This window comes from Peromyscus maniculatus, chromosome 3, assembly GCF_049852395.1.
Source record: "Peromyscus maniculatus bairdii isolate BWxNUB_F1_BW_parent chromosome 3, HU_Pman_BW_mat_3.1, whole genome shotgun sequence".
Lineage (NCBI taxonomy): Eukaryota > Metazoa > Chordata > Mammalia > Rodentia > Cricetidae > Peromyscus > Peromyscus maniculatus.
Genome location: NC_134854.1, coordinates 90,955,919 through 90,982,577, shown reverse-complemented (window position 1 = coordinate 90,982,577; position 26,659 = coordinate 90,955,919). Strand labels below are relative to the sequence as shown.

General features: G+C 38.5%; 1 long non-coding RNA gene across 1 annotated transcript in view; it reads right to left on the bottom strand.

Moving 5' to 3' along the window:
- Positions 1 to 12,676: 12,676 nt before the first annotated feature.
- The window catches only part of LOC143272168 (uncharacterized), a 37,116-nt gene continuing 23,133 nt past the window's right edge, over positions 12,677 to 26,659 (bottom strand). The window contains exon 4 of the long non-coding RNA XR_013049606.1: positions 12,677 to 13,053. This is a non-coding gene — a long non-coding RNA (uncharacterized LOC143272168). The remainder of the gene's footprint in view (positions 13,054 to 26,659) is intronic.

The following is a 26,659-nucleotide window of genomic DNA, read 5'->3' as shown; positions in this document are numbered from 1 at the left end:
AGTATAAAATGTGAGGACACCAGAAATTGGCTTTTGTCGTACAATGTGAGGAAGGACCCCTTCAGTCTTCTTTATGAATTCTATTCTCTTGCTTTTGGGATAGTGGTTGTTAATCCCTCCCAAAAAGTTACTGCAGGCTCTCTGCCAGTATTCATTATCTTTCCATAGTGATGAAATTTCCTCATTAGTTAAAGGTACTAAAGTTTCTGCTGGGTCCATTCCTGTCAACTGGCGAAATCTTAATTTACCTTTTTGAATCAAATCAGAGACATTTTTTTTCTATATAAGTCTTTAATTTCTTATTTGTTTTACGTGGTAGGAATATCCATTCCAATATAATATCTTCCTTCTGCATCAAAATACCTGTTGGGAAATGTCTGGCGGGCAATATGACAAGAATGCATTTAAGATCTGGATCCACACGATCCACATGTGTTTCTCCAATTGTCTTTTCTACTAGATACAATTCCTTCTCAGCTTTAGCTGATAATTCTCTTGGACTATTTAATTCTTTGTCTCCTTCTAGAGTATTAGCCAAATTTTGTAGTCCATCTTTGGGTATTCCCATGATACCCAGTAAGTTGGAAATGCTTCCTAATAGCTTTTGAAAATTATTAAGTGTCTTCAATTGATCTCTCCTTAGTTGTACCTTTTGGGGTCTCATATTTTGTAGCTCTATCTTATATCCTAAGTAATTAATAGAATCTCCACTTTGTATTTTTTCGGGAACAATTTGCAGTCCCCAGTGAGGCAAAACTTTTTTTACTTCTTCAAACATGGCTTCTAATGTATCTAACTTTGGATCAGTTGATAGGATATCATCCATATAGTGATAAATTATGGATTGTGGAAACTTTATAGGAATTATCTTCAATAGTTTCTGCACAAAGTATTGGCACAAAGTTGGGCTGTTTAACATTCCCTGTGGGAGGACCTTCCATTCATATCTCTTGACTGGCTGAGAATTATTATAATTAGGTACTGTGAAGGCAAATTTTTCTCTATCCATTTCTTGTAAGGGTATTGTAAAGAAGCAGTCTTTTAAGTCAATAATGATTATAGGCCATTCTTTGGGTAGCAGAGAGGGCAAGGGTATCCCAGTCTTTAGAGAGACCATTGGCTGAATTACTTTCTTAATAGCCCTCAGATCTGTCAGCATTCTCCAATTACCAGATTTTTTTAAATGACAAATACAGGAGAATCCCAAGGGCTGGTAGATTCTTCAATATGTTGAGCATTTAACTGCTCTTGAACCAGCTGTTCTAAAGCTTGTAGCTTCTCTTTTGTCAAAGGCCATTGTCCAACCCAGACAGGATTATTAGTTTAGTTTGCCATTTTAAAGGTAAGGCAGTTGGTACTTCTGAGAGTTCAGCAGCAGTTGTGCTGTTTGTATACAGCCTGAATGGTTGGTGACTATTTTTCATAGCATGCTATGATATTATTCTTAGATACATGTATTGGTCTGTATTCCTTTTCTGAGAGTGTAGGAATTTTAATCTGGGTATTCCACTGTTGTAACAGATCTCGGCCCCAAAGATTTACTGCTACATTTGCTACATATGGCTTCAGGCTTCCTCTCTGTCCTTCTGGCCCAATGCATTCAACCCATCTCGAACTCTGTTTTATCTGAGATAGGGTGCCAGTCCCTAACAGTTGGACATCTACCTCTTGAAGAGGCCAATTCGGATGCCATGAATTTGGTGTAATTATAGTCACATCTGCACCAGTGTCTACCAGGCCCTCCAGAACCAGGCCATTAATTTGAATTCTAAGCTTTGGTCTTTGTTCATTTATGGAAGCCTGCCAAAATATTTGTTTTATAGTGTTCTTTGTAAAGTGTTATCCATCTATCAGGGCTATTTTATCATCCATTGCAGTATAGGTTTTTACCTTAGGCTTTGGTTTATTCAGTTTTCCTGGAGAGGAATTTTTTCCACAGTGGCTAGGGATGTTCGTACTACATTTGATTTGGGGGCCTGCAAGAGGCCCCTTGAGGCATTTCCCCCAAGTAAAGGGTTGCCTCGTATATCTATTTTTGATCTGCACTCACTGGTCCAATGTCGGCCTTTGACACACCTTCTGCATAATCCAGGAGGTGGTTGGGGTCTCCTGTTTAGGCTATTCCTAAAAGGAGTATTACTTCTAGGAGTACCCCACATGCAGTTTTTTCTTATACGACCTGGTGTACTACACTTAAAACATTTGGTAACACTGGGCCTTCTTTCATCTCTGGGAGTTATCTCTCCTATCCAAGCCTCATTACTGTAGTTAAGAGACTCAACACCATTACTGTACTGAATCCATTCTTCCAAAGGAGCTGATCTGATCTTTAGTGGTGTAAGTATTCTTCTGCATTCTGCATTAGCATTGTTGAACACCAAGGACTCAGTTAATACTTTTCTTAATTCTTTATCTGATACAGCTTTTGTTATAGCTGTGTTCAGCCTTTGTAAAAAATTAGTGAAGGGTTCGTGTGGTCCCTGAAATATTTTTGTGTATACTTCAGTTGTTTTTCAAGGTTCTGGAATTTTTTCCTAAGCATTTAGAGCTGCTGTATGACATAGGGATATTGTATGCTCATCATAAGTGGCTTGCACATTCCTGTCAGAGAAACATCCCTCACCAAGTATTTGATCTTGGGAGATCACAAAACCTTTGAGTTTACCTTGTTGTTCTAAATTTTTACCTCTTCTCTCAACCAGCTTTTCCACTGTAGCTGTTGGCTATATTGTAGAACAGCTGAAATTAACTGATGCCAGACATCTGGGTTGAATCTATGTGAGGTAGACCATGAATTTAAAATCTGTCTTATGTATGTGGAGTGTATGCCATATGTAACTACTGCTTCCTTTATATTTTTAATGTCCCTTGTTGAAATTGTTTGTAATATATATGTCATATATGGCTCAGGGTGTGTGTCATCTGCTGGCTTCTCATGGACGATAACAGGGTAAGCCATTGTATGAGTGCCATTTGGAGATGTTACAACCTCTATGGTCTTGAACTTCTGCTTACTAGTTCCCTTTTCATGTTTACTGAGAGTTTCTTCTAGGGCTTGCAAATGAGCACCTAGGGTCTGTTCTAGGGAGTGAACCTCCTCTCTTGCAAGGGACTCCAGATTTCTCATGAAATCATAGATATTTTTATTTTCCTCAGAAACACATGATTCCATGGACCTTATCTTACCAATTAATGACAATCTTTCTTCCTTATGTAGTGTCTGAGTAGCCATAACTTCACTCTGGAGAGTTAGTGTTCTATCCATTAGATATTCATATTTATTATCAATAAAATCAATTTTGGATACAAGCCTATTTTGTAAATCCTGATTTGCACATTCTAGAGAAAGAATCTTTTCCTGTAAGCCTTCATTGCTATCTTTTAAAGCAGATTCCAGAAAGAGAATCTTTTTCTGTAAGCCTTCATTGCTATCTTTTAAAGCCTGTATCAGTCCCAATAATGACTCATCTTTGTTCTTATTATTAAACCAGTGTTTGAACACTGTGTGAATTATTACGATGAATGCCAAAATGGTACAAGCCAAATATGCCTCAGAAAGGTCATATATTTCCAGGAGAATGTCATTCATCATACAGGCAAAAAGGTTTTTAAATTCTTGTGAGGTAATGTTGTTGGCCATGTTACAAGAATTACTCAAAATTTGTTAGTCAGTTTTAAGATGTAAAATTATCAAGTACTTTTACTTCAAATAAAACATTGGTTCATAGTTCATGTGTTTCCATTCATTTGGTTATTTGTCCCTGTGCTTTATCCAACCTTGGTTTCAACAATTCTTGCTCATATTGATCCTCCTCTTTTTCACTAATTAGACTCCCAGTGCTCCACCAGGGGCCTAGCCATGGATGTCTGCATCCAGATTCCTCAGTCCTTGGATGGGGGTTCTGGCACAACTATTAGGGTGTTTGGTCATGCTTATCTCACAAGCCCTACACAAATTCATGACATACAAAACACTGTCATAGATGTGGAAGAGGGGGATAATCCCTAGGACTAACTCTACACTGAGCATTTGTCAGTGAGGTAGATGCTGGAAAGGCAGAATCATCCTTTTAGAGGATTTGGCCCCTGGGAGGATTACCATGCTCCAGCAGATGGCCCCACTTCCTTGCACAGATGAACAGCACTAACTGAACTTGGTGGATTATAAAGAGGAATTTGGGAGGGAGGTTGTGTTATAGAGAGATGAACAGTGGGATGAAATGGGGGTAGATGTGACAATATTTGGCTGTGTAGATGTAGGAATCTCAAAACTAGAGAAAAACTTTAAATATAAGCTTTCACTTTAGTTCCCAGTTAGACCCTGACTTAGCAGTCATCCCCCCTCTGCTTCTTCACTGCTGTTACTACCAGAGGAAACCAGCACTTCAACTTGTAATGTTTAATAAATCCTCTCAGGTCTTCAATATATTTCCTTGTTTTCCTTGTGTCTTTCCTAGTTTATTTTTAATTTAGCTGCAGCAGAAATCTTTGTTCTCTTTTTCTTTCTCATTTCCCCTCCCAGTTTACTTTTCACTCCACTTATTCTATGTCTCATATTTCTTCTATTCTAAACTCATATGTTTTACATTTCTGTATTTGAACAAGTTCTTTTCATAGTTCGTTCATCATTGTTTTGCAAAATTTTCTCTAGGTTTTGAGTTGTAATTGTGTTTATGTTTAAAACTTAAACATTCTAAAGAAATGTTCTAAAGAAAATAGCCCCCAAAGGAGTGGCAATATTAGGAGGACCTGCTTTGTTAGAGTTCATGTGGCCTTGTTGGAGAAAGGGCTGTCACTATAGAGGTAGGCTTTGAGGTCCAATATATGCTCAAGCCACACTCAGTGGTTCAGACTACTTCCTCTTACCTGAATATCAATCAAGTGTAAAACTCTCAGCTCCTGCTCCAGTACCATGTGTGCCTGCATGCTTTCATGATGATAATGGACTGAATCTCTGAACTGTAAGTCACCTCATTAAATATTTTCCTTTATAAGAGTTGCCATGCTCATGGTGTCTCTTCACAGCAATAGAAACCCTAACTAAGATTGAAGTTATTATCAGGGACTAGAGTATTGCAGTGAGAGGCCTGACCATGCTTTTCTTTAAAAAATATGGCCCTTGGGACTGTGCTGCTCAATGTGGCATTCTAGTAGAACATGAAAGTTGGTGGTGCTGAGTACCATTTTACTGGAGGTGCCTTGCTCACGTGGTTTCCAAGGAGAAGTCTAATAATATGTGGCTTAGAGACAGGTTTTTATGATATTTTGGTGAAGAATGTGGCTACCTTTTGCTTTTGTCAGAAAGTACAAAGTTATGTACAAATTTTAGATTATTATTATTGTACAAATCATAGATTATGACTAATCTATGATTTTCTCTATTTTATTTTGATCAGGATCTTTGTATTTTGGATTACTACCTTTTGTTTTTACACCAAATATATTTTTATCAAAATAATAAATTTAAGAAACTAAAGTGTATCTAGATATCACCATAACACCTACACCATCTGATGCTATTGTGTGAAAATTCCCCCTGTACACACACAGACACACACACACACACACACACACATACACACACACACAGAGAGAGAGAGAGAGAGAGAGAGAGAGAGAGAGAGAGAGAGAGAGCGGGGAGGAGGAAGGGAGGGAGGGCAGGATATATCTAAATTTCTCAGGTCCATCTTGAAGGAGAAGAACTGACATCTTGTCTTATATGAGGACAGAGAAGCCCAGTGTTCACATTTTGTCCCATTATCCCTTCTCATCTCCCTTTGCTTACAAGAAAACCAAATCATTAGTACCCCCTGTAGCTAAATGCAGAACCTCACTGAGAAGGAGAATAGAAGAGGGAGATAAGTCAAGGCAACAGTACAGCTGAGCTTTTATCTAAGACCTGCAATGGAAGGTTCTCCTTTGGGAGTAGTATGCAAATCCCCTAGTTAGTACAGGAGCACTCTTATCTTGAAAAAATAACAACAAAACAACAAAAAAACACATCTTGTATGTCTGGGTTAAATGTATTAAAATAAAAAGTATTGAGTGGTAGTATAATTGGAGGATTCTGAATAATGGTCATTGTAGAAGGTACCAGGTACACATGATGAAAACCTTTTCCCAAAGAGTAAAAATATGAAAATTCCTCATTGAAATTTACATAATTTATTACTATTAAATCTACTATTACAAATTCTCATTGTATGTGTATGCCATATAATTCAAAGTATGAAGAATTCCATGTGATGGGGCAGTCAGTGTGTCTCAGCTGGCAAAAGCGATTGCCTCCAATCCTCAGCACCTTTATTTGATCAACACAACTAACAAAATCAATCACCCCATTTGTCCTTTGGGCATCCATGCACCATAGTCAGTATCTGCACATATGCTTACATACAGACACTGAAATAGGTATTTTTAAAGAGAATGGCCTATGGACATAAAGATGCAATACCGTAGAAATAATGCTACTGGCTCTCCATCTGTTCCCATGAATCCAATCCCCCAGTCTCAAACACCAAATATATTTTCATCAGAACAGTAAATTAGACTCTAAAGGGACTCTAAGTTTTACTGAGTCACCAAGGCATCCCATGCTACTGTGTCAACTATACTATTGATAACTAGAATAATAGGTTTTTAGGTAAAGCCTAGACTATTGCATATCACAGAGAAAACAATATTTAAGAAATGCTAAAATATCTTTCTCAAATAAGAAGGGTCATATAATACATCATGCTGTCCTGTAGAAGGAAATGTTTGTCAACTAAATTGGACTCAAAGAAATGTTAAAATAAATTAGACAAAAATTAGTCATTAACTAAAATACCAGGACAAAAATCTAACCCTCCAATGGTGCTAAGATGATCTTTCATTGCATTACTGCTTTATTTATTTATTATTTATTTATTTATTTATTTTTCACAAACTGTTTTTTATGTACAGACTTCATCTATGAGAGCAATGAATATGCATTAAACTATCTAAATTTTTCATATAATTAGGATGTTTAACATACATACATACAATATTTACTATAGGCTGAGGGGGAGGCATTGTGTATTATGGTGTTACTCTGCCATCTATAATTTTTCTTGAATTATATGACTTGAGTCTTATGTAAATGATCCTGAGCTCATTGGTTTTATTTTTATTTTTAAATTTTTATTTATTCATCTCTCTTACCATATATCACAACCTCATTTCCCCCTTCTTTCCCTCATCCTATTCTCCTCTCACACCTCCTATTTCTCCTAGATCCACTGTTCCTCTGTTTCCTTTGAGAAAAAAAGTCTTTCTAGAGATATCAACTGATCCTGGCATAACAAGATGCAAAGGACTAGGCAGAAACCCATGTATCAAGGCTGGACAAGGCAACCCAGTAGGAGGAAGAATGTCCCAAGAAGAGGTAAAGCAGAGACACCTCAACTCCCACAGTTAGAATTCTCTTAGAAACCTCAATCTAAACAACCAAAAATACATGCAGAGGGCCTAGCAGACACATGCAGTCTCTGTGATTGCTGCTTCAGGCTCTGTGAACTGCTATGATCCCTGTTTACTTGATTCTGTGGGATATGTTCTCTTCCTGTCTTTAATCCCTCTGGCTCATAAAATTTTTCCTACAAGTCTTCTTCAGTATTCCTTTGTAGTCAGAATATTTCCTATGTACTGGCCTGCCTGTGGTTGCGACTAATCTCTCCCACTCAAGTTCCCCAAGTAAACACACAGAGGCTTACATTAGTTATAACTGCATGGCCATGGCTCAAGCCTTTTGCAATCTAGCTCTTAGATCTTGAATTAGCTCATAACTATTAATCTATGTATTTGCACATGTCCCACGGCTTTACCTGAGTCCCATTACATGTTGCTCCTTGGGCAGCTACTTGGGATGTTGCCCCCTGCCTTCTTCAGGTCTCTTTCTTTGAATTTTCAACCTACCTCTAAACTGCCTTGCCATAGGCCAAATGGCTTTATTTGACATCCACTCAGAGCAACACATATTTGCAGCATACAGAAAGACATTCCCCCATCACTTCCCTTTTTCTGTCTAAACAAAAGGAAGGTTTTAACTTTAACCTATTAATATTACATGTAACAAAACAGTTCTCAAGCAAGAATTACAGTTATAATCTCTAGTGTATTTGTATTTTGTAAAATTAAAGAAAAATTTTCTATTTATCCTATATTTGTGAGTCTAAGGTTTCATAACTAATTTATCTTTTATCATAACCAGGGAAAATTATAATTATGACTATCTAGTCTTCAACTACTGTAGCTAGAGTTTTCCTGCCTTGCCCACAGTCAGGACAAATCTTTGTCACCCGCCAGTCCCACAGCCACTCAGACACAAACAAGTAAACACAGAGACTTATTTTGCTTACAAACTGTATGCCTGTGGAAGGCTTCTTGCTAACTGTTCTTATAGCTTAAATTAATCCATTTCCACAAATCTATACCCTGCCACGCGGTTCCTGGCTTACCATCATTTTCACATGCTGCTTGTCCTGGCGGTGGCTGGCAGTGACCCCTTCTGCATTCCTGTTCTTTTATTTCTCCTCTCTGTTAGTCCCGCCTATACTTCCTGCCAAGCCATGGCCAATTAGGCTTTATTTATTGACCAATCAGAGCAACTTGACATATAGACCATCCCACAGCACAGCCAAGTGTAGACCCTCTCAGACACCTGCACTCAGGCCCGTGGTCCTAATCATCCTCTATGAGGACCATCTGTGTAAAGCCACGAGGAACCCGAGAACAGGCTCCCACAGGACATACAGAACATCCCACAACACATTACATCAAAGACCCCAGAATAATATATTACCTAAGTAAACAGGAAATGTACTGTAAGCAACTTCCAAAATTCTGGAAATGACCAAAACAGTTGCCTACCTGGACAGTTAACCAAAGTTTCTCTGTAACACTGGGGCATCCATCTTCAGCCCATAGGACTAGTCACTCAGTTATTTTTTTCTCTGTGTCCTGTAGAATATCTCTAGTCTCTTCTACGTAACAGGAACCTGATGTAGCATTTCCCCTTGCAAAGTTCAGTGGTCACATTTCTATGGCTACAGCATGTCCAATTGATATACCATTTTGTCAAGCAGTCTAGGCAATTACAGTTTCTTGCCTAAATGGCTATTTTTTGCCAAGAAGGGTGTTTTGTTTTCTTGATATTTTTTGAGTTCCTTATGTATTCTAGTTATTAATACTTTTTTTCTGATACACAGTACACAAAGACATTCTCCCATTCTACAGACTTATTTTTCAGAAAATTGATTGTTCCTATTGCTGAGCAGATTTTATTAGATTCAGGAGGTCCTACTTGTCAATTGTAGGCTGTATTTCTTGAAGATCACCGTCTTTGTTACTTTTCCAATGCTGTAAAGATATATGAAATCCAAAGCAACTCTTATAAAAGAAAATATTTAATTCAGGGCTTGCTTACACTTTCATAGGGTTTTTCCATTTTCATCATGGCAGGGAGTATGGTGTCAAGCATGGGGCTGAGAGCTGAATATCATGATCTACATGCAGCAGGGAGAGAGAGAGAGAGAGAGAGAGAGAGAGAGAGAGAGAGAGAGAGAGAGAGAGAACAACAATGGGCCTGACACGGGGTTGGAAAACTTAAAGCTAAACACTAATTACATGCCTCCTCCAACAAGGCCACGTCTGCTACATCAAGGCCACAACTACTCACAACAAGGCTAAACCTCCTAATGGGATGCTGACAGCTCATTAACTTGGGAATAAGCAGCAAATTTATGAGCCTATAGAGGCCAGTCTCATTCAAAGCAACTCAGTCCTAGTCCTGTGTAGTGAGTTCTTACCTACTTCTACATGCTTTGGCATACTCCCTAACAGAACATGTTCTGTAACTTCCAGATTTTTCAGTTTCAGGTTTTACATTGAGTTATTTGAACCTTTGGGAATTTACTTTTTTATTAATGAGAGATAGGGGTCTAGATTCATATTCTATATGTGTACATTCATTTTTTAAACATCATCTGTTGATGTTACTGTCTTTTCTACTGTGCTCATTTGTTTGTGAGTTTGAGTGTTTCCATTTGTCAAGCAGTTGGCTCTAGTAGCTTTGACATAATCTGGGCATTCAGATCTGTTTCAATTATCTATGAGTTTTTCTCTGTTAATTTCAGACTGTTTACTACTTTTGCTTTATTATATTACTTAAGATTAGTTATGGTAGTGCCTCCCAGCAATATTTTTTAGACTCAGTTTCCATATTAATATTTACCTTTTTCTGTCTGTGAAGATGTTGTCATTGTTTCATTGTATCTACATGTTGTTTTTGGTAGAACGATCATGTTCATATTCAATTCTGTTACCTAATGTGTATGTACAGCTTTTCTATACTTTAGTGTTATCTTTGATTTACTTTTTCAGAATTTAAAAGAAATATTTTACGGGTGATACAGATGACTCAGTAGGTAAAGATCCTTGCAGTGAAGCCAGACAATCTAAGGTCAATGGCTGTGACACACATGGTGAAAGGGGAGAGATGACTCCAGAATGTTTTTCTATACATACACACGTATTTGCATGCGTGTATGCGTGTGTGCATGCGTGCATGTGTGCATGCACATGTACACACCCACAGCAGAAATAAATAACAATAAATAATAAAATTAAAGGAAACATTTTATTGACCTTTTATTAGTTCTCTGATGCCTATTTGATTTCTTTGTTAGTGGATTGTTTCAGTGATTTATATTGAGACTAGAAAGATAATACCATATAAGATTGTCATGAATTATTTTGGGGAGGAGAAAATCACTTCAAGCATAAATTGACAAGACACTTTCAGTGGGAAAGACAGTTTGTTAATGAAAATCAGAAGATAAAGATGGATCCTACTTTTACTATCATAACAGAGGCAGTGTACTTTTAATAAATGACTGTCCTGAAGGAAAAATGCCAGAGAAGATCCTGTGATCAGTGCTGGGAGAAGAATCAAGGTATGAAGGCTTCTGAGGAACTCCAGTAAAATAGTTGAAAAGTTTCTACTACACTTTCCTTCAACAAACAGAACCAAAAATAGAGAATAAACAAACAATGAACAAACTTGAGAACAGCACTGAAGTACAGTGGGGTATTATGGAGACACGAAGTTACCCAAAGATGCAAATGTCCTTGTAAAGCAGGGCATAAAGCACCCTGTGTGGATTATTGCCACGAAACCCTTGGCCACATTTCACCACTAGGACGAAGCTGTTGGGCCCTAGGGAGATAAAGGGTTTTTGTTCCAGTCTGTATCACTGTGTGAAGGGAGAACTACTCCACTGCTGACAGTAGTAAGTGGCAGCATCTTCAGCCTCCATGCTGCTGATTGTGAGAGAGTAAGAGGTCCCAGACCCACTGCCACTGAAGCGAGCTAGGACTCCAGAAGCCAGAGTGGATGCTTTATAAATCAGGAGCTTAGGGGATGTTCCTGGCTTCTGCTGGTACCAGTTGAAGTAACTGGAGCTTACACTTGAGCTGGTTATGCAGGTAAGGGTGACCCTGTCTCCTTGAGATGCAACCACGAATGCTGGAGACTGGGTGAGAACCATTTGTCCACTGGACACTGTGAGCAGGGGAAGACAGTGAAAAGAATGAGATGTTAGTAGACATAGACATATAAAAATAACTTTATACCACCTGATAGTCAGTAGAAAGAAAATGAAAAATGTTATCTTAGACTCAAGCTTCTCTAGGGAAAAGAACTGTAGTTTCTGAACTCAAATGTCCTTCCCTCTGTTACCTGTGACACTGACTAGTAGGAAGCTGAAAATCTGCACCAGAAAATCCATTGTGCTTTCTAATTTCAGTCTCAGGCTTATTACTGCTCTTCTCATCAGTACATCTCTTTAAAACAACTGTGAATCATTTGTGGTTTCAGAGGATGAAATATGCAAATAACATGTTATAGTCTTGCAGTTGGCTTATAAATTCCTGTGGTCTGTTAAGTATAGCAAACTTGGTTAATCTAGGAAAATACCTACTTATTTGTAGACAATATACTGATAAGGAAGGAAATCTCTGTTTTTCTTTTTCTCCTTCATGGTGCATACCTCTATCTTAGAGTTTTACCCATGTATCTCTGTGAAGACTAGCATAATTTGATCTACTCAGTGAGGCAAGCTCTACTGAGTGGTTGGAGGCATATTTCTCCCATGATAAAGCTGTGTTGAGGATGCCTGTCTATAATGTTCTCAGAGAACTTTTAGCATCCTTATCTGATTCCTGTCTTCTTGTTAGTAGCTCAACTGAGATGTCACTCACCCATTCCCGCCTTGTCAGATGACCATGCTTACCAACAACTAGGAAATCCATTATCTAAGTGTGTGATTTGGAACCTACGTTTGCTTTGTGCCTTTTCTGCAATAGTCAAGCACCTAAGCCATCCTCTGGAGAATGGAAAAAAATCTCCCATTGAAATGGATGGAAAGGCAGGTACCAATTTTGTAGCAGCTATCATTTGATCTGAACTTTAGTCCATGCCGGATTTAAGAGAAACCTGGCCTAGGGGTTCATGAAGATGCACTTATCTGAATAACCACTATTTCAATATGTACTATGCTCTGTTACTGTTTAGTACATATCATATAGTCTAGGAATATCTGAGCACAGTTTTCAAATAAACTACCTGATACTTTTAAATAGTGACAGCTCCTTGATCTGGAAATTCATGTCTAAGTTTGATCAAAAGTTTTACATTATCTTACAGCAAACTTCAAAAATGTTCTTATAAACCTTGAAGCTAACTAGAGCCCTTAAGTCATCCTGGGTATCTCTAGATCTTCCTTAAGCGTGGCTCCCTTGTTACTCCCTCCATAAAATACTTCTTTAAGTCTGTATCAGTGATTAGAAAAAATAATCTAGATACACTGTGAATAAAGCATTCTGAGAGATACTAACCTCAGAACTGCTGAATTCAAATGAATTTTAAAGCACTCAATTCTAGGTAAATGGTTGTTTTTTCTTCAAGATAACCCATGGTCTTGTCTTCCATATTTTATGTTTGGTAGTTAGTTGCTAGTGTTATTCTTGTTCCTTCAGAATGAGAAATATTCCATTATTTTTGTGTAGATAGTTTTCATATTTTACTTGTAAGGGCACTGAATGAAGCATCTTTGGTTTTATACAAACAAACAAATCAGCACATTGGTCAATAAGCCTCATTATGAATAAAGAAAGGATATCTCCATCATGTCAATTGTTAATTTAATGTTGGATATTCAAGAAACCACAGAGAGAATAACAATAAAGGCAATAAAAATAATATTTCATCTTACTGAGGGCAAAAGACATCTAATCTTTCAACCTTTTTAGATATATTTATTTTATTATGTGTTTTTCACCTACATGTATTTATGTGTATAACATGAATGTTTGGTATCCAAGGAAGTAAAAAGAGGGCATCAAAACTCCACCTTGGAACTGAAGCTATGAATGATTATGGGTCACCATGTAAATTGCCAATTGAACTGATGTCTTCTGAAAGAGAAACAAACATGTTTAACTCCTGGGTCATCTAGTGATCCCCAGAGTCATCCAATCACAACTTCATGGCAGTTCATTTACCTCCAATAAGGTTTGGTACTATGACTATGATAAACTTATAATAGAAATGAATCTTACTGAACCAGGGAAGACTGTAGCTAGAGACAGAGTTCTGGAAGAGACTTAGTTCCCTCTTTGGAGACAGTGGACTTGTTATACCAGGTTCAGTGTGATGATGGTGAGTGTGGCCTGTACCATGAGGACTGTCAATGAATTAAGCAGAGATTTGGATATTTTTCAGAGTGGCATGTTGATCAGGAGCCTGGGCACTTCTTGTTTTCTATTTTTATGGTGATTGCAGCTCTAAGGCTGGTGGTTTTGACTGATTAGATAGATATGTGTTAGTGCTGCTCCCTACTGTTAAGATGGACAAAATGAAGATAGGGCTGAGTCATATCTGTTTTGGAGTCTAAGGGAAAAGTGATCAGTGATCAGTGCCAAATACTAGTGTGCTTAGAAAAATAATGCCTTTGAAAAGCAAAGACTCCAGCTATTCTTTTCTTCTGATGGTCAGAGACATAATGATAAATAATGTCCATATAGTCAGACACATGTAAAAAATACACTCTTATTCATACCATCATGAAATAAATAGGAATGTGTTAAACACAGGTGGACAAGTGACTAAAGTATATGAGATTTTAGAAGCACATTAAGTCCATATTCATAGATACTACATACTGCTTGTTATATAGTGAGGATACAAATAGCTAAAATAATGTAGAAATTACTTATGGTAACAATGGTTTCAAGTCATTTAATTAAAGAGCCATAATATATCCAATTGTAGAATAACCTATGTAATTTTAGAAGCATGGCATAGTGTGATGTCATTGTTTCCTCTTGTGATTATGTAGCTGCCTTTGAGTTGTACATTGCTGCTGCTGCTCAGAATCAAGGGAGAGTTATGATTGCACACACCATGGTATGGAAAATGGTAAATACTTGAAATTTATATCAGGTTTCTATTGAAAATGCATTATTTGGGGGCCTTAAAAATGCAAAATTTATGTAGCTGAACAACGGAATGTAGCATCTGTAACTTGAAGACTATGAAATCATAGAGGGCAGAAAGACATGTATTATTGTGAGACAAATGTTGATGATTTTTATTGAAAATTACATGTAAGTTATTGTAGCTTACAAAGCATCTTCATTCTAAGACATTTAGGATGGAGGAATGGATGAGTGAATAATTGCTCTGAAGATGTAAGGCCATGTGGATCATCTGTTTAAACCAGATGATATCCTGGATTTAACTAGCACTCAAGTCTTAGTATCAAGGATAAGATAATGAAGAATAAAGTCATACTTTAAGCTTTGTTGTTTCATTCCACAGACTTCTGGGCACTGAATTGTCACATAAAGAAAAATGAAAACAGAATGTCTCTGCTGAATATCTCTATGATTTCAATCCAACAGAACATGCTCTGTATAGCCCTCCCTGAGATACTCCATGTAGTATAGCTGATATTTTTAGATTCCCAGAAAGGAGACAGATTGACAAAGGGATTATGGCTCACAATCAATACAAGTTTTTTCATACTGAAATATGGATCTCATTTACTATTTTAATGGTAATTTTTGTCATCTCTTTGATTTTGAGTAGGGTGTAAAGATTAGTGTAGATTTTTTTACAATAAATTTATGTGTTGAAATTGTAATATAATCACTTAATTTTACCACTTCCTTTTTCTCCCTTCAAACATCAACATGTTCCCTCCTTGCTCTTTCTCAGATTCATGGACCATTTTTTCCTTATATTTCTACATACATAAATACAACCTGCTCAAGCCATATAATATGTAACTTCTCTTTGAAACAAGTAGATATCATTACAGAAAACCACCAATGATCAAAACACAGAGATCAGGTGATCATGTGGTAACCAGTCCGAAATGATCCATCTACAACACAATTTCTGATCCTGTAGCTCAGGGATGATTGCAGTGTGGTTAGAAAGATTGTAAGAGTGAAAGGAACTAAACTTTTTCTCTGAGATTGTGTCTTCTGTAAATGCCAGAGAGGCTATATCTATGAGGTCTAATGAGGTCTTGCCTAAAAAGACCTGAAGCAGGTGACTCCAGCAGACATGCAAATTATAGAACTTGGAAATCTTGAGAGGATTCCATCCTAGATAAATAACCATGGGTAACTGGGGGGAACTCTGAGAGTGCAAGAAGAGGTCTTACCTGGAGTAGACACTCATAAACACACACACACACACACACACACACACACACACACACACACACACACACCAGTTTGTTATCCAATATAGAATAGTCAACAACACATGATCTGATCTTAGTTTTCAATTTTGTGCTTTCTGCTTCTCTTTACCTCAAAGGAAGTTAGGAGTGAGTAAATGTTCTCCTGAGTTTTCTTTCATGGAAGGTGCCAGATGGATCCCAAAGCTTCTCACTCTGCTATATATGTTCCTTATAGAATCTGTGTTAACTGTATAATCATATGAACATGGAGACCTTCAAAACAATTAATACTATTACTATTGCTCTTGGATTGATAGTAAGACCATATTGATGAATGCAATACACACTTTGGAAATAGGACACGAAGAAACCTAGTTGGTATGAACCAAATAGCTTCTAGCGAAGGACTGCAGCTGTATACAACACACTTTCTATGGTGTGATAGCATTTCATAACATGTGAAGAATCTCTGATAAGGAAAAGAATATGTACATGTAAATATACAACTGTTGTTTGTTTGTGTCTTGTCTGCTTTGGTCAATGAAGCACCTTTTTGTTTTGGACAGAAGTTGGTGGAGAAATATGTGATTTGTCAGAATGACAGGAACAAGAAATGGAGGTCTAAGATCAAATGGGGCATCTAAAGTAAGCCCCCACCCCAAGGCTCAGACACTGTCATAGAGTAGGGACAGAACAAATGCAAAAGCCAGAAATTGGAAGCAGTGCTGTGAAGTGCTGTATTCTAGACATGACATGGCCATCACAATCATGAACTCATGGTAGCCATGGTTATCTGCACAAGGCCTACAGAAGATCGTAGCAGTCAAAAATCCTGGGGATCTCACACTGTACTGAGCAGGTACTGGTGTGGTAGTTGCTGGAAAGGCAGAACAGTTCTTTTTATAGGATATGGTGAATGGGAGGATTCTCATGTTCCAGCAGATGGCCCCACCTCCATGCACATGTGGACACACTAACTGGACTTAGTGGGTCATAAGAGAAAGGGGAGAGGAAATTTGGGAGGGTGGTTGTATTATAGGCATATCAAAAGAGGGAAGAAATGAGGGAAGGTATGATAAAATTTTGCTGTGTATATGTGTGAAACTAAAAAAAAGTAAAACTTTAAAAATAAGCTTTCAATCTAGTGCCCAGGTTGACTCTAAGTCAGCAGTCTCCTCCACCCAGCCTCTTCGTTGCTGTTACTACATAAAGAAACCAAGAACCAACATTGAACAGTTAACAGATCCTCTCAGGTCTTCATTGTATTTCTTTGTTTTTATGGTGTCTTTCCTTATTTATTCTTACTTTGTAGCAGAAACCTTTGTTCTCTTATTCTTTCTCATTTCCACTGTCACTATACTATTCACTCCCCTAAGTCTGTTTTCTGTATCTTTTAATCAAAGCTTATCATTTTCCCCATTTCTATAATCTTTGAACAAGGAGTATTAATAGTTAATACATTATTAATTTGCATATTTTTTCTAATTTTTGAGTTGTGATTATAAGTGATTATGCTTCCTGTGGTGGTTTGAAAGAAAATAGCCTTGAAAGAGACTGGTACTAATAGGAGGTGTGGCTTTGTTGGAATAGGTGTGGCCTTATTGGAGGAAGGGCTGTCACTGTGGAAATGAGCATTGGGGTTTCATATACGCTCAAACCATATTCCATGGTTCAGACTACTTCCTGTTGCCTGCATATCAAGATGTAAAACTCTCAGCTCATTCTTCAGCACTATGTCTGCCTGCATATTGCCATGAAGATAATGGACTGAATCTCTGAACTGTAAGCCACCCCACTTAATATTTTTCTTTATAAGAGTGGCCATGGTAATGGTATTTCCTAACAGTAACAAAAACCCTAGCTAAGACAGAATTTGGTATCAGGGACTTAAGTATTACTGTGATAGCACTGACCATGCTTTTAGTTGAAGAATATGAACCTTGGGACTGTGGATTAGGAAAGAGTTGAACACTTCATGTGCTGCTTAATGTGATATTCTAGTAGAACATGGTGGTGCTGAGTGTGATTTAAACTGGAGGTGCCTGGCTCAAGAGGTTTCAGAGAAGTCTAATAAATAATATGTGGCCTAGAGACGGGTCTTATGATATTTTGATGAACAATGTGGCTACTTTTGCTTTTACTGGAAGGGTCTGTCTGAGGCTAAAATGAGGAGCTTTGGATTAATTCCACTGGCCCATGAAATCTCAAAACAGCCTAATATCAAAATCTGTCCTGTGGTTATTAGTGGTAACTCTAATGAAGTTTCATAAAGAAAAGGAGCAAAGTGAACAGGGTAAATTACACAATGAAAAGTTTGAGGAAAAAAGGGAGTACCAGTAATTGAAGTGGAGCTAAGTCCTGTCCTCAAGGAGAAAAGGAGATTAAGAAATGAAATAAAGGTTGTGGTGACCTCAGGGTAAGATCCCATCCAGCTGTTTTCAAATTGTGTAAAGGAATTAAAGATAAGCTTAGAGCCAGGTGTGGTGGTGAACATCTTTAATCCCAGTACTCTAAAGGCTGAGACTGGCACATATCTGAGTTTGAGGCAAACCTGGTCTATAGAGCATGTTGCAGGATAGCCCAGTTCATGGAATGAAGGAAACCACAAAAACCAGAAAGCTGGTGAAGATGTAATTGAACAAGAAGCAGAGCATATTCTGACCCCCATAAGTAGCAAAGCTTAGCAGCATTGGCCACATGGTTCTGGGTTTAGGGTGAAAGATAGAAGAAATAAGTTATGGAATCACATTCTGTGACTTCGGAAAGCTGCTGAGCTAGTTATGTTTCAGGGGTGTTCCTGAATGGGTGTCTAGAGAGGCCATTTTGTGAACCTGTGAAAGTAAAGGGTGGATTGGCTTGGAGACTTAAAGATGTTGGAGTTGCCAGCATTGTGGGATACCTGCCCAGGAGAGCTGCTAACATGGAATGTAACCAGCCCAAGAGAAATAAGTGTGTTGCAGTCAACAAAGCTGAAAGGAATTGGAGATCTGAAGAGCACTTTGAAATCACACATGGAAATTCAGTGTTTGGAGTTTGCCCAGCTAGCTTCCAGTGTTCTTTGGTTCAGTGTTTCCTCACTATCCTCCCTTTCCTACATCTTGGAATAATAATGTATGTCTTGTACCATTAGTGCTAGAAGTATGCATCCTGTTTTCTGATTTTGACTTTATAGGGGAATAGTTCATGACTCTCAGAAGAATCTTTGAACTTTGGACATGTAAAATAAATTTGAGGCCCATCCCCACCTTTCTCCCCCCAGGGTACACTTGAGAAGTGATGGAAAAATGATTCAAATGGAAATATTGAGGGGAGTGAGAAAGACAGATAGAAACACAGGATAGACTCTGGAGGTCCTGGATCCTAATCTACTGGGCCCTTCTGTCTCTTCTAAAGGGCTTTTTAGAAAAAGGAATACCAAGGGGTGGAGCAAAAGACCTCCCCCTATCATAGCCAAGTGCAGACTCTTCCAAATACCTGGTAACCATGGTTGAGGATAATCCATCCACTTATGAACCCCTGCTGGCTAAAACAAGCTCATATCTCACTAGGAAACCTCTGTGGGCTCAAAACAGTTACAGAACATAGAGAGTTTTGAATTTGACTGAATTCATTTTTGCATTATGATATGGCTATAAGCATTTAGGGACTAGTGAGTGAAATGTAGTTGTTTGAAAAAATGGCCCCAAAAGAGTGACACTATTAAGAGTTATGGATTTGTTGGAATGAGTATGGTCTTGGTAGAGAAAGGTCTGTCACTCTGGAAGTAGGCACTGAAGTCTCAATATATGCACAAGCTAGGCCTAGTGTCTCAGAGTATTTCTTGTTACCTACACATCATTCTGTAAAACATTAAGCTCTTTCTCTAGCACCATGTCTGCCTCCATGCTATAATTTCCCACCATGATGATAATGAATTAAGAGTTGCTGTGGCCATGGTGTCTCTTCATAGGGACAGAAAACCTAACTTCTCATTTAAGATACTTCCCATGTAAGTCTTTCTGAGAACTTGAACATCTGTGAAGCTGGCCACATTTCAGTATCAGTCTTTGGAGACAGACATTTCAGCAAATAAATGATCTTAATGGTTTCTGAATGTTCCATAGGCATATACTCTACATTAAAAAGCGCAACTAACAACCTACTAGCACCCAGATGAAGCTGACATATATCCAGTTCTCAACAGTAGGATGTATTTCTCCTCCCTTGAAAGACCTTCAAACTTAGGCAAATTCTATGCAGTCTTACCCTGATTATGTCAGTATCAGAGTCAGGCAGCATGATACGGTTTGGAGAGAATGCATACTACAAAAACCTGTGCAGGAATCAATAAATCATTTAGTTTCTTTTTTCTTTGGTAATTTTGTAACTTAGATACATAAACAATTATTATACATATGTTGGGGGAGATTACCTGTATTTATAATCAACAGCACCACAGAGCTTGTGTTTTGTAACTAAAGGTAAAGGACACTATTGCTCTAAAGGGTTTACATCACTTTGCCTCATTTCAAATTGTTTTGTGCTTTGACTTTAGCTTGAATGGAGAGTGTAACATTGGAGCAAATATCTGTTAGGTGGTTTGAAACAAATGAGATCATGAAGATGAAACATTAAAACTTAACTTTCCATGTTACAATCTTTGCTTCAATAATTATAGAAATACGATCTGTGTATACAGAGTCCACACAAGATTTTTACTCTTAACTAGGGGTTAGAGCCCTGGAGAGATTGAAAAAGACACAAGAGTATGAAAGTTTGGAGAAGATGAAAATAGAAAAGAAGAGGCAGCTGAATATATACTAGTATATTTGCTGAATGAATTAAAATAACCTCAAATTAGAGACAAGTGGTGCCAATACATTACAGTAAAGGGGTGAATTTAACCAGAACACATTTATCAGTTCCTTGTTCTGATGCTGAATAACTTTGGGAATGTGAGGCATGTTGGATGGGCATAAACTGTGATTCAACTTTTCCTTCAGTTGGTCCTGTTTGCTGAGAGGCCCTCACACACCATCATCCTGTTGTAGAAGGAATGCTAAGGCTATTGTAACTGATGTGGGTGGGAATGAGTGGCACTTGAGAGAACACTTTTGGTCCAGAGCCATCAGCTGCAAATTCTTGTCCTGAGTTTCCAACATCTTATTCAAATGAGCTTGAGTTCATTTGTCTTATTTTCTATTTTTATTTATTCATCTCTGCAACCACACACACCAATCTCAGTTTCCCCTTCTTCCTCTCCTCCCATTCCCCTCTAACCCTTCCCATCTCTCCTAGATCCACTGCTCCTTTGTTTCCTTTTAGAAAAATGTAGTCCTCGCAGGGATATCAACTGAAAATGGCATAGCAAGCTGCAAAAGACTAGGAACAAACCCTTATATCCAGCTAGACAAGCATCCCAGTAGAAGGTAGAAGGTCCCAGGACCAGGCAAAACAGTCAGAGACACTCCCACTCCCACAGTTAGGATTCCCACAGAAACCTCAATCTAAACAAACACAACAAGTATTTAGAGGGCTTGGCAGAACCATGTAGGCTCTGGAATGGCTGCTTAGTCTCTGAGCCCCTATGAGCCCTGCTTAGTTGATTCTCTGAGATGTGTTCTCTTTGTGTCCTTGCCCTCTCTGGCTCCTACAATCCTTCCTCCCCCTGTTCTCCAGTATTCCATGAGTTCATTTGCTTTTAGTAATCAGAATGTCAGGTGTGTAGACTGCCTGGCTGGTTGGCCTTTCTCTGCATTTATTGTGTCTCCCTCTGCTGGTTACCTGATAACTGTTCATTTTTTTAATTATTTCATTTTATTTTATTTTACCATAAAATTCAGTTCTACATATCAGCCACGGATTCCCTTATTCCTGCCCCCCCCCGCCCACCTCCCCTTTCCCCCAACACCCCCCCCCATTCCCACCTGCTCCAGAGCAAAGCCTGACTCGAGGACTGAGATCAACCTGGTAGACTCAGTCCAGGCAGGTCCAGTCCCCTCCTCCCCGTCTGAGCCAAGTGACCCTGCATAAGCCCCAGGTTTCAAATAGCCAACTCATGCAATGAGCACAGGACCTGGTCCCACTGCCTGGATGCCTACCAAACAGATCAAGCCAATCAACTGTCTCACCCATTCAGAGGGCCTGATCCAGTTGGGGGGCCCTCAGCCATTGGTTCGTAGTTCATGTGTTTCCATTTGTTTGGCTCAGGAGATCCCAGCTAGATCAAGAACAGAGAGGGAGAACAAGGAATGGGAGACCATGGTAAATGAAGACCACATGAGAAGAGGAAGAAGCAAAGTGCTAGAGAGGCCCACAGATATCCACAAAGGTACCCCCACAATAGATTGCTGGCAATGGTCGAGAGACAGCCGGGACTGACTTACTCTGGTGATGGGAAGGACAAACACCCTAATTGTCCAGGTGCAAGAAACCCCATGCAACAACTGAGGGATCTGGATGCAGAGATCCATGGCTAGGCCCTGGGTGGAGCTCTGGGAGTCTAATTAGTGAGAAAGAGGAGGGTTTATATGAGCAAGAATTGTTGAAACCAAGGTTGGATAAAGTACAGGGATAAACTGTTCATTCTTAGGGAACATCTGAGCATGTTTTTCTTTACACAAGTTTAGTACCGTGAACAATCTAATGCATTTCTTTGATAATGTTGCAGCTGTCTGAAAGCACTTTTTTTTCTCTTGGTAAAGAATTATGTAGAATCCCTTGCTGTTTCTTACACAAAATGCTGATAAATCTTTATTATCTGAGCATTCCGTATTGTATCCCACCATATAACATGAAAATGATAATTATGTAATTTTAACTTGATGAATTAAAAAAGTGAAAGGCCTCAGATGCCATAGACTTATATCCTTTAGTGTGTGGTACAGAATGTAAATTCCATAATCTTGTCTAATTAAAGAAGAATTTCAGAGGACTGGATGTCAAAATGTCCCTTTATCTTCTTCCAGATTATGTGTGTGTGTGTGTGTGTGTGTGTGTGTGTGTGTGTGTGTGTGTGTGTGTGTTATATTTTGCATACCTTACCACTGGGAATTATTCAGAGTATTGAGTATGCACCCCTTACCAAGGACATAACTGATTGATGTGTCACATTACCTAGAAGACCTGATTATGATTCAGCTTAAATCAGGAGATATCAATTCAGCAGGTTTAACTTTTGAATATGCAACATTTCACTTGAGCCATTAATCAGCCTAGAGCATATTTTTAAGTAAGGATAATGTATAGAAAAGGTCTGTACTGTGTGAAGTTCCTTAAGAGTCACAATACCACCAGTTGCAATTTTAGATCAATACTGTGTCATTGTCATAAAACCCTAACCAATAGCTCCTAACCGTGAAATAAAAGCAGCTTTCAGCCTTGCAGTCCTGTTAAATATGTTTGTGAACTTGACTTAATTATGTACTAGCTCAGAAAAAAAACTGGGGATAGCTGAGAATTTTATTGGACTGAACAGTGGTCCATTTTATTAAGGAAGTAGTAAGTTTAGCATTGGACACTAGCAGATACAATGGGCATCTTAATTTACTTGGAGATATCAGTAGTTGTATCTAAGTGTAAGTAAAAAAATTTCCTCAGTATGCATTAACATTTTCTAATTGTCATGTCCTATCCTAGATAACGAACACAAATTTAGAGTTATAAAATTCTAAAGTATTCCAGCAAATGAATCGCTATTGTTCAGTCTTGACCTTCCTGCAGTAGACGAGTATATGTGCAGTTACCTGAAGGCACTCACTGGGTTAAGTGAATTTGAGGTAGAATGGGGGCTAGTTATGTGAGAATCTGCCCTTCCTTAGTAACCATGTCTCCCAGCATTATCTTATTACACTTCTGGGAATCATTGTGAGCAAGAAGCTACATGTATATTGTGGAGCTCATTCCCCATGGATCCATCTACAAAATGTTCCCATAACTAAGGCTCAGGGAACATTTTGCAAAATGGAGTGGGGATATTTTAACAACCACAGGATCAGGGAGTTTGCATGAGACTGTGTCTCTGAGCAATATCAGAAGCTGTGCCTATAGAAGCCCACCAACATGACTACCCAAATGTGAGCTGAACAGAGAGACACTGGAGAACATTCCAAACTGGATGGGCACAAGTCCACAATGCCTTAATTCTAAGCAAAGAATTGCAGGAAACTGAGTAAATCTGAAAACAGGAAAGGTGGTGTTAGCCAGGGAAGAGCACGCAATTGATTGTTCGGTGTCAAATGTTCAACCCTGAAAACATGCATACAAGTAATGTTATATGGACTAAATATATTCATATTATAACATCTACAAATACCTATGAAAGTACCTTGTAAATATTTATGTTCTTTCTAGAAATGTACATCATCTAAAAGCTTCTGGAGTAGAGGGAAATATAACAAGGAAATTGTACTTTGAACATGACAGAAATCAAAATGATGTGCAACTCAGAGACTGCTGTGTTCTTTGTTGTTCAAAGAGGAGGACATTCTCTACAAATAAACCTGTACTCTATTATAAGAGGATAACAGACCTGTAATGACTTAATGGTTTGACCAGGCCTGTGACCGTGCCCAGCCATTGCTGATTTGCATATGCCCAGAGCACAGCCCACTGCCCTGAGGACTTCTTCATAGTCAGGTCACACCCTGTGCTGGAGTCAGCCTCACACAGGTCACAGCACAGACATGAGGGTCCCCACTCAGCTCCTGGGGTTGCTGCTGCTTTGGCTTACAGGTAAGGAAGACAGCCTTGGAAATGTGTTCATCTGAATGTGATCAGTGTTGCCTGATCTCTGGGAAAATCTTCACATCTAACATGATTAATTGTGTGGGAATTTGTTTTCAATTTTCCACTCTTAGGTGCCAGATGTGACATCCAGATGACCCAGTCTCCAGCCTCCCTGTCTACACCTCTGGGAGACAGTGTCACCATCACGTGCCGAGCAAGTGGGGGCATTTACAGTGCTTTAGCATGGTATCAGCAGAAACCAGGGAAACCTCCTAAGCTCCTGATCTACAGTGCAAATATCTTGGAAGATGGGGTTCCATCAAGATTCAGTGGCAGTGGATCTGGCACACAGTATTCCCTAAAGATCAGCAGCCTGCAGGCTGAAGATGTTGCAACTTATTACTGTCAACAGGGTTGAAGTACCCCTCTCACAGTGATTCAAGTCGTAACATAAAACACCAAGGGAAGCAGAAGTGACAGCCTAGGCTGCCCCAACTGCTTATTCTAGGTTCTTCAGCTGCTGAGAGTGTTTCTCTTTGCTAGGATTTAAATGTCAAACTGATATTTTTGTATTTTTGTCAGAGAAACTTAGTCCAGGTTTCAAAATAGAATATGTCTCATGATTTACATGAAAAAAATAACTTATCCTAACTTGCAGTGTTTGGGCAACAGCTAAAATTAATACAACTTAGATATCAACACACACACACACACACACACACACACACACACACACACGTACAAATTGATTTACAACAAAACAGTTATTTCTACAGGAAAATTGTCTAATTTTCATAGCATTAAAATCTTGAGGAATCAGGCTCGAGAGATGACTTAGTACAGTGGTTTTCACCTTCCGAATGCTGCTACCCTTTACTACAGTTCCTCATTTGTGCTGACCCCTCAACCATAAAATAATTTTCCTTGCTAATTTATACCTGTAACTTTGGTTACTGATATGAATCATAATGTAAATAATTTTCGAGATAAGGTTTGCAAAAGTCATCACAACACACGGTTGAGAATCTCTGGTTTAATTTTTAGGAGGACTGAATTCTCTTTTAGAGGACTTGTGTTTGATTCCCAGCATAGATGACTGCTAGCTCCTGTCTCTAACTCCAGTTCCAGTGTATATGAGCCCCTCATCTGGCCTTTAAGGGCATTGTGCTCACATGATTCGAGGACAAATATGCTGGGAAAACACCAGTACAAATAAATTAAAAAATAATTAAATCTTAAATATTTCAGAAAAATTCATACTGGGAAGAGATTTTTCTCATAATCTAGAATCCATTTTTAAATGAAAGTGAGGATTCCTGACCGTATGGTCCTCAGTGAGAATGTGAACTCCCATATTATATGCATGGAAGGTAGGAAGATTTCCTCCATTTGTGCTTGTTCATTTTGCTTCTTACACAGAGGTCAAGTTTCTTGGTTACTTTTCGGTTGTTACAACAAAACATCATGACCAAAGTAATTTATAAAAGAAAGTATGAAATTGGGGCCTGATGGTTCTATAATGTTGTCCAAGTCCAGTGTGGTGGGAAGCATGGCAGCAGGCAAACAGGTATGGCCCTGGAGAAGTAGCTAAGAGCTTTGATCTTTAACTGCAAGTAGGAGACAGAGAGAGAACTGGGAGTAGAGGAACTTCATCAAGCTGCATGCTCACTACTCTTCAAACAGAGCTATCAACTCATTCCAACCCATGCCTTCACAATACCTTCAAGTATGGCTAAGTAAACTGAGAGAGATATGATGAAATAGAGAACATCAACCAATCCAGCCTACAACTGACTTTGCACAGTAAATGGTGCCCTTAAAATAACATTTTGTGGAAAATGTTCTGTTTATTTTCTTACACTTATGCATGATCTACCATGTATATGATTACCATCAGATGCATCACAGGAAAAAACATGTGCATTGAGTTAAGCATATCAATCCAAATAGAAAATCATACACATTGGACCCCTGGGCATAAAACACCTTCTTCTTCTGGATGACAAACAGAAGCTCCTAAAATTATCTATTGAATAAAGTTCAATTAGTAACTTCTGTTCTGTTGCATTTTACCTGTCCTGCAGTTCACTTTAAGTCCAAATAAAATCCTTGATGCCTTGTTACAACATGGATCACAATAAACCATTCTTCTATTAAAATAAAAGAGAATTATATCT